This window comes from Muntiacus reevesi, chromosome 6 (genome assembly GCF_963930625.1).
Source record: "Muntiacus reevesi chromosome 6, mMunRee1.1, whole genome shotgun sequence".
NCBI lineage: Eukaryota > Metazoa > Chordata > Mammalia > Artiodactyla > Cervidae > Muntiacus > Muntiacus reevesi.
Genome location: NC_089254.1, coordinates 24,678,496 through 24,692,593, shown reverse-complemented (window position 1 = coordinate 24,692,593; position 14,098 = coordinate 24,678,496).

The window sequence follows — 14,098 nt, the reverse complement described above, 5'->3', positions numbered from 1 at the left end:
TGAACATCCTTTGTCCGTTCTAGATTTTAAATGGGGCTGTCTAATATAGTTTCTATTAAGAAAATGGTGACTGATTTTAGATAGACTACTATTTTTGTATATAAATAAAATACTTTTTTAATCCTAGTTTTTAAAATAGTTTTAAAACCAGGATGGGTCTGACTTTTACCAAAATGATTTTTAGCAGCTGTGTTGTGATAATCAAACATTTTGTATGTTTATTTTGGGTCTTTTGATATGATATTTTACATGAAAAGTTTCCCAGTTATTAAACTACATATCCAGAGAAATGTTTTCTAAGTTAAAACTTAATGAATCCCAGTATATATAATAATTTATTACATCTCTTGCATAGAGATTATATTATTGTGTATTTAAAATTTTTACTTAAATGTTTCTTTTTGTTTTTATTAAACATCTCCTCAATCATAATTTAAGTCTGGAAAGCAAACAATTTAAAAAAAATATTAAATCTGAGTTTCTCCCACCTTTTATTTATTTATTTATTGCCTCAGGCTCAGGAACAGATATTTAGTTTGGAAAGACTTTTCTCTTTTCAATTATACTTGGAAAATTTACTGTTTCACAAAATGGCTTGCTAATGTTTTTCTTTCACATATCTTATTCCTTCTCCTATTGGTTTCAGGAAATTATCTGTGGCCAAGGTTGTTTTGTTATTTTTGTTAGCATGTGATTCACATCCTTCTGTCTGTCTTCATTTAGTCTTAAACAAACGTAAAGAATATGATCAAGTGACTGAGGCTATGCAGCAATGACATGAAAGAATCATTATTTAATGAACACTTGTATTTTATACAAATGCACTATATGTGACCCAAGTGTTGAACAATCGGGACTTAATGATTGTTATCTTTTAAAAATTGAAATTTTTGGATTGAGGTGCTTAATGCCACCTTTCTAGGGGAGGCCCTCATTAATCACATTTTTCTTGGGGCTCAGGTTTTGTGACCCTTGGATAGCATTCTATACAAATTCCATTGAAGTGTAGGAGATCAAGAGAGTGATTATATGTTTTAGAAATCTTTTCACTAGACAGTACCCCTGGGATAACTTGAGGACACAGATTTATCTCTATAGAGTACAAAATACAACTCTTTAGTACAGACATTTGTACCATGTAGACATGGACCAAGTATCTAGAAGATGTCCCATAGTTAAACTGTTATGATACATACCAGCAAATGGCGTTGACCATAATATTGATTAAGTCCATTTTAACTTCAGGGACATGAAGAATCTGAACAAGTTACACAAAAATAGGGAGTAGGAAGTCAATCATATGATGAAGAAAAGAGAGTCAGCACTGTTATTTCTTTATCAGATATAGATTGAAAATAACAAGAACAACTTAAGGGATGCAGTATGATCCACTGGAAAGAGTAGGGGAAGAAGACATGTGGTTGTGAATCCCCTCTACCACTTTCTTGAGTAGTTGGACAAGTTAACTTCATTCAGCCTCAGTTTTCTTATTGATAAAATAGAAATGATAGTAACCATATCATAGAATTGTTTCATCCCATGGGTGAGTGTGCGTTTGTATGCATGTTTTTTTCCTAGTCCTCTGCTGTTCAAAGACATTCCAGACCGGTAGTATGGGCATGACCTGGAAACTTGTTATAAATACAGAATCTTAGTCCCTCCTACGGGGCTTCCCTGGTGGCGCTAATGGTAAATAATTTGCCTGTCAGTGCAGGAGACTTAAGAGAGGTGGGTTTGATCCTTCAGTTGAAAAGATCCCCTGGAGTAGGAAATGGCAACCCGCTCCAGTATTCTTCCCTGAAAAATCCCATTAACAGAGGTGCCTGATAGTTACTGAATTGCAACCTGCATTTTAACAAGATCTCTTAGGAGATTCATTTTTACATTTAAGAGGCACTGCCCAGCCTAGCACAGTGCTTAGCACAGGGTTGTGCTCACTTAAAATAGTTTTTCTCCTCTGAAATTAAATGAGTTCTAATACATGAACTTGCCTCCTTACCACATAAAAAAAAATTCCCCCAACAAATACTCAAGCAACAGGTATTGTCACAAAATATGAGACTGGCATGTTCTCTCATTTTGACCTTACTCTAGGTGGTCCTTCTATACAGAATATATGTTGGGGGTTCTCTCCTCTTTTTCATTATTTATGCTCACTTCCTGATATAGGACGCTAAAATTGAGTTTTGAATGAGACAGCAATACAAAAAAGATGTGGATTTTCAAACACATTATAAATGCAAAATTCATCATTTCCATAACTCCTGGAGAATATCGTGAGTCAGAGAGTGGATTGGAAGAGTGGATTTAGGGCAGAAGGTATCCTTGGAGAAATCTGTGCTGTGAGCCCATACCGCTTTGGAGACAGAATGCCTGCTTCTCTTCATCAAAGCCATTGATGGAGAGACTTTCAAGAGCATGTAGGGAGCTTAACATGTGGCTTCTACACTGAGCCTTTCTGAGGTCTGGCTGCCACCAGGTATATTCAGAGAACGAAACAATGCTAGCTGCTGTGTCGGTGATGGAGCCTTTAGAAAAAGGAATGTTGTGATTTACCTGTACATCTATAGATGGCAGGGTCAAGAAATGTTTAAGTGTTTTCCATAGGAAAATGTTTATGTGCTGAATAATGAATTCTCAAAAAAAAAAAAAACACCCCAAATGAAAACAGTGCTCCCCCGACACCCAAGTTAGTAGTGTTTGCCTGTTTCTGTGGCGTAAATATCACCATTATGACCAATTATAAGCTATCAATATGGCATCACTGAACATGGAGTTGGAAAGAAATGAGTACAGTCTGTTGTGTGTGAACTTCTAAGAGCTAGCTCTAGAATATCACTGCAGAAAGAGAGAGAGTGAAGGAGGGAGGAAGGGAAAGAGGGAGGGAGGAAGGGAGGGAGAAAGAAGAGAACAGAAACCAAATGCCAAGGGGCTGTATTGAATGCAGATTCTACTCTCAGTAAGACGGAGAATTCACAACCATTTGGAATAAAGTGTATCCTCTCAGAGCAAAGAAATTGTCCTTGGAGTAGCTAATCAGAGACTAGTTTGAGACTGCATCAGAGACTCTTTGATGACTCCATCCAGATGCTCTTTGAGAGGGCCAGTTTTAAAAATCTGCAGGTTTGGGGGATGTGGAACCTGAAGAAGGTTCTTCCAAGAAGGCCCATTATAATTTTACATGTTCTCTTTTCTTACCACCCACCCCTGGAAGAAGAAGAAGAGGCCAGAGAACTGGGGGAAAGAGTCCCAAACTGGGGTTCGAGGAAGGAAGACTTAATGTTAAATCCAGTGGGAAACTTTGATTACTATCCTGAACTAGACATTCTGATGACTAAACTGAGTTTCTGTTTGTCTAAAAGTGTCCATAGGAATGTTTATTATCTAAGAGTGAGCCTGTAAGTTTTCATTTGGAACTGGAGGAAATCACCCCTACTGAACAAACTTCAGAGGATAATCGCGGGGGAAAAGAAATCCACATTCAATTAAATTATTAATTACAATTGTTCAATATAGCAGTTAACATAGACCTCTAAGTCTTCTAGCTGAAAATTTAACCTATAGGTTAAACTTCAGCCTATCGTGAATACTCCCTGACATTGCCTTAACAAATAAAATGTGTTTTGTAGTACTCTTTTTTTCCCCTAGATTTCTATATAAATTTTGTTCCCCTAAGATTAGATATTATTTCTTCTACTTTGTAACCTCTCCTCCTTTGCTAAAACTTTCTGACCCTCATTTCCTAGTAAAGGGTGTGGTTAGCAACCACTTGATAAAAGAACGGAATTAAATTTTATTTTCAGTAATTTTTATCTTTTTGGTTCAACAAATGATTAAAATGCTCATGAAAACAGGAGTAATATAAATTTCTTTTTACTTAACTAATCCTTTATGGGAAATTTGGCCTTTACCGTGGTCATATTACTGGGGTAAATAGATTATTTTAAACTTTCTTGTTATATTGTATTCTTGAAAATGGCATGTTTGCAATGGACATGTTCCTGAAAATATAATTTAGAAATTAATACTTTGTAGGATTAGAAATTATGACTTTTCATTCAAATGATATATAGTTTTACCATACCTTCCAAATGAGGAGGGACGTTTCAGGTTCACCATAGCGGAAAGTAAGGCCTCTGACAAAAAGACATTTGATAGAAATGCTGTGTCCTCAACATATTTAAGGCTTCCCAGGGGGCCCAGTGGTAAAGAATCTGACTGCCAATGCAGGAGACATGGGTTCGATCCCTGGGTCAGAAAGATCCCCTGGAGAAGGAAATGGCAGCCCCCTCCAGTATTCTTGCCTGGAGAATCTCATGAACAGAGGAACCTGGAGGGCTACAGTCCATGGGGTTGCAAAGAGTTGGACAGGACTTAGTGATTAAACAGCAACAAATGTAAATTTATGTACATTTATATATATACACATAATATACATATTATCTCCTAGCATAATAGCTGTCCCTAGCATTCTTAGAGAACTGGAAATGTTACTTAAAGAGCTGTATGAGGAGGAGGCTAGACCCTGAGAACTTGGTATTGGCACAAAGGTTCAGGGGAAAAGGGAGATAATGACTATACCTAAGACAAACGAAGAAACGTTTGTTACTTTTTCAGATGAGGAAGGAGGAGATGAGAGAACATGTGGAATGAAGGATGGAGAGGAGAACCAACAAGATAAAGAGAACTGATATTACATAAGTAAAAGGTCAGTGGCAGTCCCTGGTGATGCTATAATAAAAGATAATTTTAAGATAGCTGATACTATTTACTTTCAAGTTGATTTTGTGGCTGGAACGTAAGTCTTTTTGTGCTCTCCATTCCAGAAATCATTTATGCTTTCACAAGCTAATGTGTTGAATATTTGTTTTGTAGAAACCAGGAAGATATATTTCAATTGGGATGTATTGGGTTGGGATATATTGGTTGGGGTGGAGGAGATATAAAGCAAGTGCGAAAACAGAATGCTAGATCAAGAAGCCACAGAAATGAAGATCTTTATCCCATTTCCTCATACTTTGTTGAATTTGTTCAGAACACAGGGAGAACTTTTTATTTCCAAAATACATGGATTCACTTGGAGTGAAGCAGTTAGTCAAATTAATGGGTATTGTGCAGCTGACTTTTGGGTTACAGAAAAATCTCCTACTGTTGCCTGCATTGGTATCTTGACTTGTGTTTTAACTTTTGTTTTTTGAAGAAGACATCTAACAGGCTTATTGTAAATTTTATACATACATTACTGCAGCCTTTTTCTTAAACATTCTTGAAGTCAAAGCGTTAGGAATTAGGAAACAGTTTTCTGCAGATCAGTTCATCTGTTTGAATGGGAAAAATGTTTGAGCAGCAAATTAGTGGCAAGGGATAACTATAAATCAGCTGCCCACGTTAGCACCATGGCATAGTGCCTGCATCTGGATCTGTACCATACAGCATCAATATCATCACACTTAAAATTAGCAATCAATGAGCCAGAAAAAAACAGTATTGTTGTGCAAGTTCTGTAAAGTTAAATATATTATCTAATAAAATATTAGATATCTAATAAAATATATATTATCTAATAAAATCTAATATGTTAAAATAAATTATGCACTATGAAGGAAAAGGACAAGTTTTTTCTTGTGAGCTAGTATTATAAGGCTATAAATGAACTTCCTGGATTAAGTCTGGTTCTTTTCTGTCTTTCTCAAAGCTTTTTTTCTTTTACTTATATGTGTATTTTCCCTTTGACATAGTGAATGTCATTCAATAGAAGTCAAAAGACATAGGTTTACTGGAAAAAAATATGAATAATTGGATCTCTCAAGGTGTATGTTGATTATACTTGAATATAATTTGAGTACTTATGTAGTAAAGAAAAATCTCAACTTACAAAACTATGAAAAAAAAAAAAAAGAATTCAACTGCAATCTACAAGGGAAAAGAAGAAAATAGTCTGCAAAATAGAAACAAAGCAATAAGTTTGTTAACTTCAAATTTGGATGAAATTACCCTTAAAACTATTTTAATTTGATTCTGAGTTTACCTAAATCAAGGAAACCACATATGTTGTATAAGGAAGTTTCATATAAACATGAAAGTTAACTAGTTCTATACAATTTATTCCTTATTCTGTTTTGTTAGTTTTTATATTCAACTAAAATAAAAATTCTTCTTTTGAAGAATAATTAAATTTTAATCTTTAATCTTTTTGAATTTTTAAAATAAAAAGATCAGGTAAATATATTATTTTTTAATTTTTACTTTTTAAAATTTATTTTTTTTGAAGCATAGTTGAATTACAGTGTTGTATTAATCACTGCTTATAGCAGTGTGACTTAGTTATACATGTATATACATTCTTTTGCATGTTTTTTCCATTATGGTTTATCACAGGATGTTGAGTATACTTCCCTATGTTATATAGTAAGGCCTTGTTTTCTATAATTCTATATATACCAGTTTGCATATAGGTATATATAATACAGAATTTGCTAAAACAAAATCCCAACTTAACCCTCTTCCATCCCTCTTCCCCCTGAGAGCCACCAGTCTGTTATCTGTGTCCCTGATTCTGTCTCATAAATAGGTTCATTTATATTGTATTTTAGATTGTACATATAAGTAATATTGTATGATATTTGTCTTTATCTTTCTGACTTCACTTAGTGTGATAATCTCTAGTTGTATCCATGTTGCTGCAAATGGCATTGTTCCTTTTCATGGCTAAGTAATATTCCAGCCAGTCTATCCTAAAGGAGATCAGTCCTGGGTGTTCATTGGAAGGACTGATGCTGAAGCTGAAACTCCAATACTTTGGCCACCTCATGCATAGGGTTGACTCATTGGAAAAGACCCTGATGCTGGGAGGGATTGGGGGCAGGAGGAGAAGGGGACGACAGAGGATGAGATGGCTGGATGGCATCACTGACTCAATGGGCATGAGTTTGAGTAATCTCCAGGAGTTGGTGATGGACAGGGAGGCCTGGTGTGCTGTGATTCATGGGGTCGCAAAGAGTCGGACATGACTGAGCGACTGAACTGAACTGAATATTCCATTGTATATATGTGCAACATCTTCTTTACCATTCCTCTTCTGATGGACCTTTAAGTTTTCCATATATTGTCTATTGTGAATTGTGCTGCTATGAACATAAGGGTGCATATATCTTTTTGAATTATGATTTTGGTCTCGATATATGTGCAGGAGTGGGATTGCTCTACCATATGGTAATTCTATTTTAATTTTCTGAGGAACTCATACTGCTTTCCATAATGCTTGTACCAACTTACATTCCCATCAGCAGTGCAGGAAAGGGTTCTCTTTTCTCCACACCCTCTCTAGCATTTGTTATTTGTAGACTTTTTAATCATGGCTATTTTGGCTAATGTAAGGTGGTACCTCATTGCAGTTTTGATTTGAGTTTCTCTAGTAGTTAGCAGTGTTGAGCTAATTATTCATGTGCATATTGGCCATCTGCATTTCTTATTTGGAGCAATATCTCTTTAGGTCTTCTGTCCTTTTATCTATTGGATTTTCTGTTTTCCTGTTGTCAAGTTGTGTGAACTGTTTGTATATTTTGAAAATGAAATCCTCATCAGTTGCATTATTTGCAAATATTTTCTCCCATTCTGTAGGTTGTCTTTTTTTGTTTTGTTTGTGATTTCCTTTGCTGTGCAAAAGTTTGAAAGTTTGATTATATTCCATTTATTTGTTTTCATTTTTATTTCTATTGCCTTGGGAGACTGACCTAAGAAAACATTGGTATGGTTTATGTCAGAGGATAATTTGCCCATACTCTCTTCTAAGAGTTTTATGCTATGTTGTCTTATGTTTAGTCTTTAAGCCATTCTGTGTATGGTGACAAGGTATGTTCTAACCTGTTGATTTATGTGTGACTGTCCAGCTTCCCCAACACCACTTGGTGAAGAGACTGTCTTTTTCCTGTTGTGTATTCTTGCCTCCTTTCCTGACGATTAATTGACTAGAGGTGTATGAGTTTATTTCTGAGCTCTCTATTCTATTCCACTGATCAAATGTCTCTTTGTGTGCCAATGCCACGTTATATTGAGTACTGTAGCTTTGAGGTATTGTCTGAGGTCTGGGATGGTTATACCTCCTATTTTGTCCTTCTTCTTTGGTATTGCTTTGGCAATTCTGGGTCTTTTATGGTTCCATATGAATTTTACAATTATTTGTCAGAATTCTGTGGAAAAAGTTCACAAGTAATTAAGGTATCATATTAAATCTGTAGATTGTTTTGGGTAGTTTGGCATTTTAGCAATATTTATTCTTCCAGTCCAAAGGCATTGGTCCTATAATACTTTTAGATAATATACTTTAAAAAAATATTTCAATACTCTTTCCTTAGTAATTGATATTGTGAGTGAAATGTAAATCAGTAGAGATATTGAAAAATTGACTGGAATTAACAGCCCACTAGACCTAATTAGCATTTGTGTAGTACTTATTATCAAGTAATCATACAACATTTACCAATATATTCTATATGTTGGGCTATAAATATGTGATAATATATATATAATAATTAGAAAACATATAATAAAGTAGAAATCATACAGGGTTTGTTCTTTGATCATAACAGTTTAGGAACAAATAGCCAAAGGCAATCAAAATGTCTTCAGATGTTTGGAAATTAAACAATATTTTTCATGAAAAACACAAGACCAATGGAAAAAAAATCACTAATAGAATTAGAGGCTGCTTGAAAGTAAATGAAGCCTAAAATACATTAAAGTGTGGAGGCTATAGCTAAAGCAATGCACAATGCATAAAAGAAAATTTATAGTTTATAGGCTTACTAGAATAGAAGGAATTGTAAATTAAATTCTCTAATCCCTCACTTTAGAGAAGAGCTACTTGATCTCCAAATAAAAAGGAGGAAATCAATTAATCTGAAATCAGGAAAGCATGACAGAAAATGATGAAATAAAGCATATTTTTGAAAGATCAATACAATTAAAAATCTGTGGAAACTGACAAAGGAAAAATGAGAGGAGAAATATTAATATCAGAAAATTTTAAAAAGGGGAATCACTGCAGAGTGTAAAGACACAAAAAGCAGGAGAGGAAGCCAGCACTCCTCTTATACCATAATCACACAAAGACAAATAAGAAAATTATGGAGGTCGATATTCCTTAAGAACATAGATACAAACACTCTTAAAGAAACCAGTAATATACAGCTGGGATAATAATCATATCCAAGTAGGATTTATCTCAGAAATTTGGTTGGTTTTACATTTGAAAAGTCAGTGAAGTTGGTATAATTACCAGAATAAAGATGAAAAAAACTTTATTATTTTTATTTATTATAAAAACACCTAGAAAACTAAGTGTTAGAGGGAACTTCATCTGCCTGAAGTCACTCAGTTCAGTTCAGTTCAGTTCAGTTACTCAGTTGTGTCTGACTCTTTGCAACCCCACGGACTGCAGAATGCCAAGTTTCCTTGTCCATCACCAACTCCTGGAACTTGCTCAAACTCATGTCCATCGAGTCAGTGATGCCATCCAACCATATCATCCTCTGTCGTCCCCTTCTCCTCCTGCCTTCAATATTTCCCAGAATCAGGGTCCTTTCCAACGAGTCAGCTTTTTGCATCAGGTGGCTGAAGTATTGGAACTTCAGCTTCAGCATCAGTCCTTCCAATGAATATTCAGGACTGATTTCCTTTAGGATTGACTGGTTTGATCTCCTTGCAGTTCAAGGGACTCTCAGGAGTCTTCTCCAACACCACAGTTCAAAAGCATCAGTTCTTTGGCACTCAGCTTTATGGTCCAACTCTCACATCCATACATGACTACTGGAAAAACCATAGCTTTGACTAGATGGACCTTTGTTGGCAAAGTAATGTCTCTGCTTTTTAATATGTTGTTTAGATTTGTTATGGCTTTTCTTCCAAGGAGCAAGCGTCTTTTAATTTCATGGCTACAGTAACCATCTGTAGTGAGTTTGAAACTCAAGAAAATAAAGTCTGTCACTGTTTCCCTTGTTTGCCCATCTATTTGCCATGAAGTGATGGGACCAGATGCCATGATCTTTGTTTTTTGAATGTTGAGTTTTAAGCCAGCTTTTTCATTCTCCTCTTTCACTTTTATCAACAGGTTCTTTAGATCCTCTTCACTTTCTGCCATAAGGGTGGTGTCATCTCCATATATGAAGTTATTGATATTTCTCCCTGCAATCTTGATTACAGCTTGTGCTTCATCCAGTCCATCTTTTCACATGATGGACTCTGCATGTAAGTTAAATAAGCAGGGTGACAATATACAACCTTGACATACTTTCCTAATTTGGAACCAGTCTGTTGTTCCATGTCCAGTTCTAACTGTTGCTTCTTGACCTGCATACAGTTTTCTCAGGAGGCAGGTCAGGTGATCTGGTATTCCCATCTCTTGAAGAATTTCCCACAATTTGTTGTGATCCACACAGTCAAAGACTTTGGCATAGTTAATAAAGCAGAAGAGGATGTTTTTCTGGAATCCTTTTGCTTTTTTGATGATCCAACGGATATTGGCAATTTGATCTCTGGTTCCTCTGCCTTTTCTAAATCCAGTTTAAACATCTGATAGTTCACTTACTGTTGAAGCCTAGCTTGGAGAATTTTGGGCATTATTTTTGCTAGGGTGTGAGATGAGTGCAATCATGTGGTAATTTGAACATTCTTTGACATTGGAAAGAAAACTGACCTTTTCCAGTCCTATGGCCACTGCTGAGTTTTCCAAATTTACTGGCATATTGAGTGCAATGCTTTCATAGCATCATCTTTGAGGATTTGAAATAGCTGTTTCAAATAGCTGGTATTCCATCACCTCACTAAGTTTGTTCGTAGTGATACTTTGTAAGGCCCACTTGACTTTGCATTCCAGGATGTCTGGCTCTAGGTGAGTGATCACACCATCGTGGTTATCTGGGTCATGAAGATCTTTTTTGTATAGTTCTTCTGTGTATCTTGCCACCTCTTCCTAATATCTTCTGGTTCTGTTATGTCCATACAATTTCTGTCCTTTATTTTGAGTATCTTTGCATGAAATGTTCCCTTGCTATCTCTAATTTTTTTTTGAAGAGCTCTCTAATCTTTCCCATTCTGTTGTTTTCCTCTATTTGTTTGCACTGATCACTTAGAAAGGATGTCTTATCTCTCATTGCTATTCTTTGGAACTCTGCATTCAAATGGATATATCTTTCCTTTTCTCCTTTGCCTTTTGCTTCTCTTGTTTTCTCAGCCATTTGTAAGGCCTCCTCAGACAACCATTTTGCCTTTTTGAATTTGTTTTTCTCAGGGATGGTTTTTATCACTGCTTCTAGTACAATGTCATAAACCTCCGTCCATAGTTCTTCAGGCACTCTATCAGATCTAATCCCTTGAATCTGTTTGTCACTTCCACTGTACAATCATAAGGGATTTGATTTAGGTCATAACTGAATGCTCTAGTGGTTTTCCCTACTTTCTTCAATTTAAGTCTGAATTTGGAAATAAGGATTTCATGATCTGAGCCATAGTCAGCTCCCAGTCTTGTTTTTGGTGATTGTATAGAGTTTCTCCATCTTCGGCTGGTCAGTCTGATTTCAATATTAACCATCATGATGTCCATGTTTAGAGTCATCTCTTGTGTCATTGGAAGAGGGTATTTGCTATGACCAGTGCATTCTCTTGATAAAACTCTGTTAGCCTTTGCCTTGCTTTATTTTGTACTCCAAGGTCAAAGTCTCCCGCTGTTCCAGGTGTCCTTGACTTCCTACTTTTGCATTTCATTCCCCTGTGATAAAAAGGACATGTTTTTTTGGTGGTTAGTTCTAGAAAGTCTTCGTTGAACCATTCAACTTCAGCTTCTTCAGCATTACTGGTCTGGCCATAGGCCTGGATTACTGTGGTATTGAATGGTTTGCCTTGGAAACGAACAGAGATCATTCTGTCATTTTTGAGATTGCACCTAAGTACTGCATTTCAGACTCTTTCATTGACTATGGGGGCTACTCCATTTCTTCTAAGGGATTCTTGCCCTCAGTAGTAGATATAATGGTCATCTGAATTAAACTCGCCTATTCTGGTCCATTTTAGTTCACTGATTCCTAAAACGTCGATATTCACTCTTGCCATCTACTGTTTGACCACTTCCAATTTACCTTGATTCATGGGCCTAACATTATAGGTTCCTAAGTAATATTGTTCTTTACTGCATTGAACTTTACTTCGATCACTAGTCACGTCCACAACTGGGCATTGTTTTCACTTTGGCTCTATCTCTTCATTCTTTCTGGAGCTATTTCTCCACTCTTCTCCTGGAGCATATTGGGCACCTACTGACCTGGGGAGTTCATCTTTCAGTGTCCTATCTTTTTGCCTTTTCATACTGTTCATGAGGTTCTCAAGGCAAAAATACTGAAGTGGTCTGCCATTCCCTTCTCCAGTGGACCATGTTTTGTCAGAACTTTCCACCGTGACCCATCTGTCTTGAGTGGCCCTACATGGCATGGCTCATAGTTTCACTGAGTTAGTAAAGGCTGTGATCCATGTGATGAGTTTAGTTAGTTTTCTGTGATTGTGGTTTTCTTCTGTCTGCCCTCTGATGGTAAGTGGTTTTTTTTTTTTTTTTTTTTTTTTCATTTCTTTTTATTAGTTGGAGGCTAATTACTTTACAATATTGTAGTGGTTTTTGTCATACATTGACATGAATCAGCCATGGTTTTACATGTATTCCCCAAGAGGCTTGTGGGAGCTCCCTGATCAGAGAGACTGGCTGTGGGGGAATCTGGGTCTTGTTCTGATGGGTGGGGCCATGCTCAGTAAATCTTTAATTCAGTAAGTGTTTTCTGTTGATGTATAGGCTGGATTCCCTCCCTATTATTTGGCCTGAGGTCTTTATTAGGGGTAAAAGGCTAAATGCTTCTTACCTTGAAGATCACAAACAAGGCAAAGATGTCAATGCAGAACACTTCTATTCAACATTTATTGACATTGTTACCTAGTGTAATTTCATGGCTGCAGTCACCATCTGCAGTGATTTTGAAGCCCCCCCAAAATAAAGTCTCTTACTGTTTCCATTGTTTCCCCATCTGTTTGCCATGAAGCAATGGGACTAGATGCCATCCAGTAGTCATGTATGGATGTTAGAGTTGTACTATAAAGAAAACTGAGTGCCAAAGAATGGATGCTTTTGAACTGTGGTTTTGGAGAAAATCCTTGAGAGTCCCTGGACTGCAAGGATATCCAACCAGTCCATCCTAAAGGAAATCAGTCCTGAATATTCATTGAAAAGACTGATACTGAAATCAAAACTCTAATACTTTGGCCACCTGATGCGAAGAACCGACTCACTGGAAAAGACCCTGATGCTGGGAAAGACTGAAGGAGGGAGGAGAAGGGGTCGACAGAGGGTGAGATGGTTGGATGGCATCACTGACACGATGGATGTGAGTTTGAATAGGCTCTGGGAGTTGGTGATAGACAGGGAAACCTGGCATGCTGCAGTCCATGGGGTCACAAAGAGCTGGACATGACTGAGTGACTGAACTAAACTGACCTAGTATAATAAGGCAAAACAAAAAGAAAAACATTCAGACTGAAAAGGAAGAAGTAGAATTTCTTACTTGTAAATAAGTGCTACTAAACTTAATAAATGAAGTTAACTACCTATAAGCTGCAGTAGCAAACTTACGAGAACTGTAATTACAAAATAGAAATAATGGAATCCAGTTTATTTGAAGGCTGGTTACCCAGACACTAGTTACCCCTCATTTGAATATGTGTCATTGATGATGCCATATCCCATGTGTATAGCACAAGTGACTGAATTTCATCTATATATATAAGCTAAACAACCCGACTTCAGTCTTTGTGTAGATCGTTAACAGATAAAAATGTTTGGTAGACGAGGTCATGTGATTGCATTTTGGGTTTGTTTATGAAATTTAATCCATGTAACCCTTCCAATCCCAGAACTGTTTGGTTATTCATATTTATATATTGAGGGAGAATACAATGGAGACATTATTCATTGTAGGGAGACTATTTTATGACAGTGAAAGCTTTCATTTCTCTGTTATTAGAAATATTGCACAAGCATCGTTTGTGGTATAAGAATCTATTCATG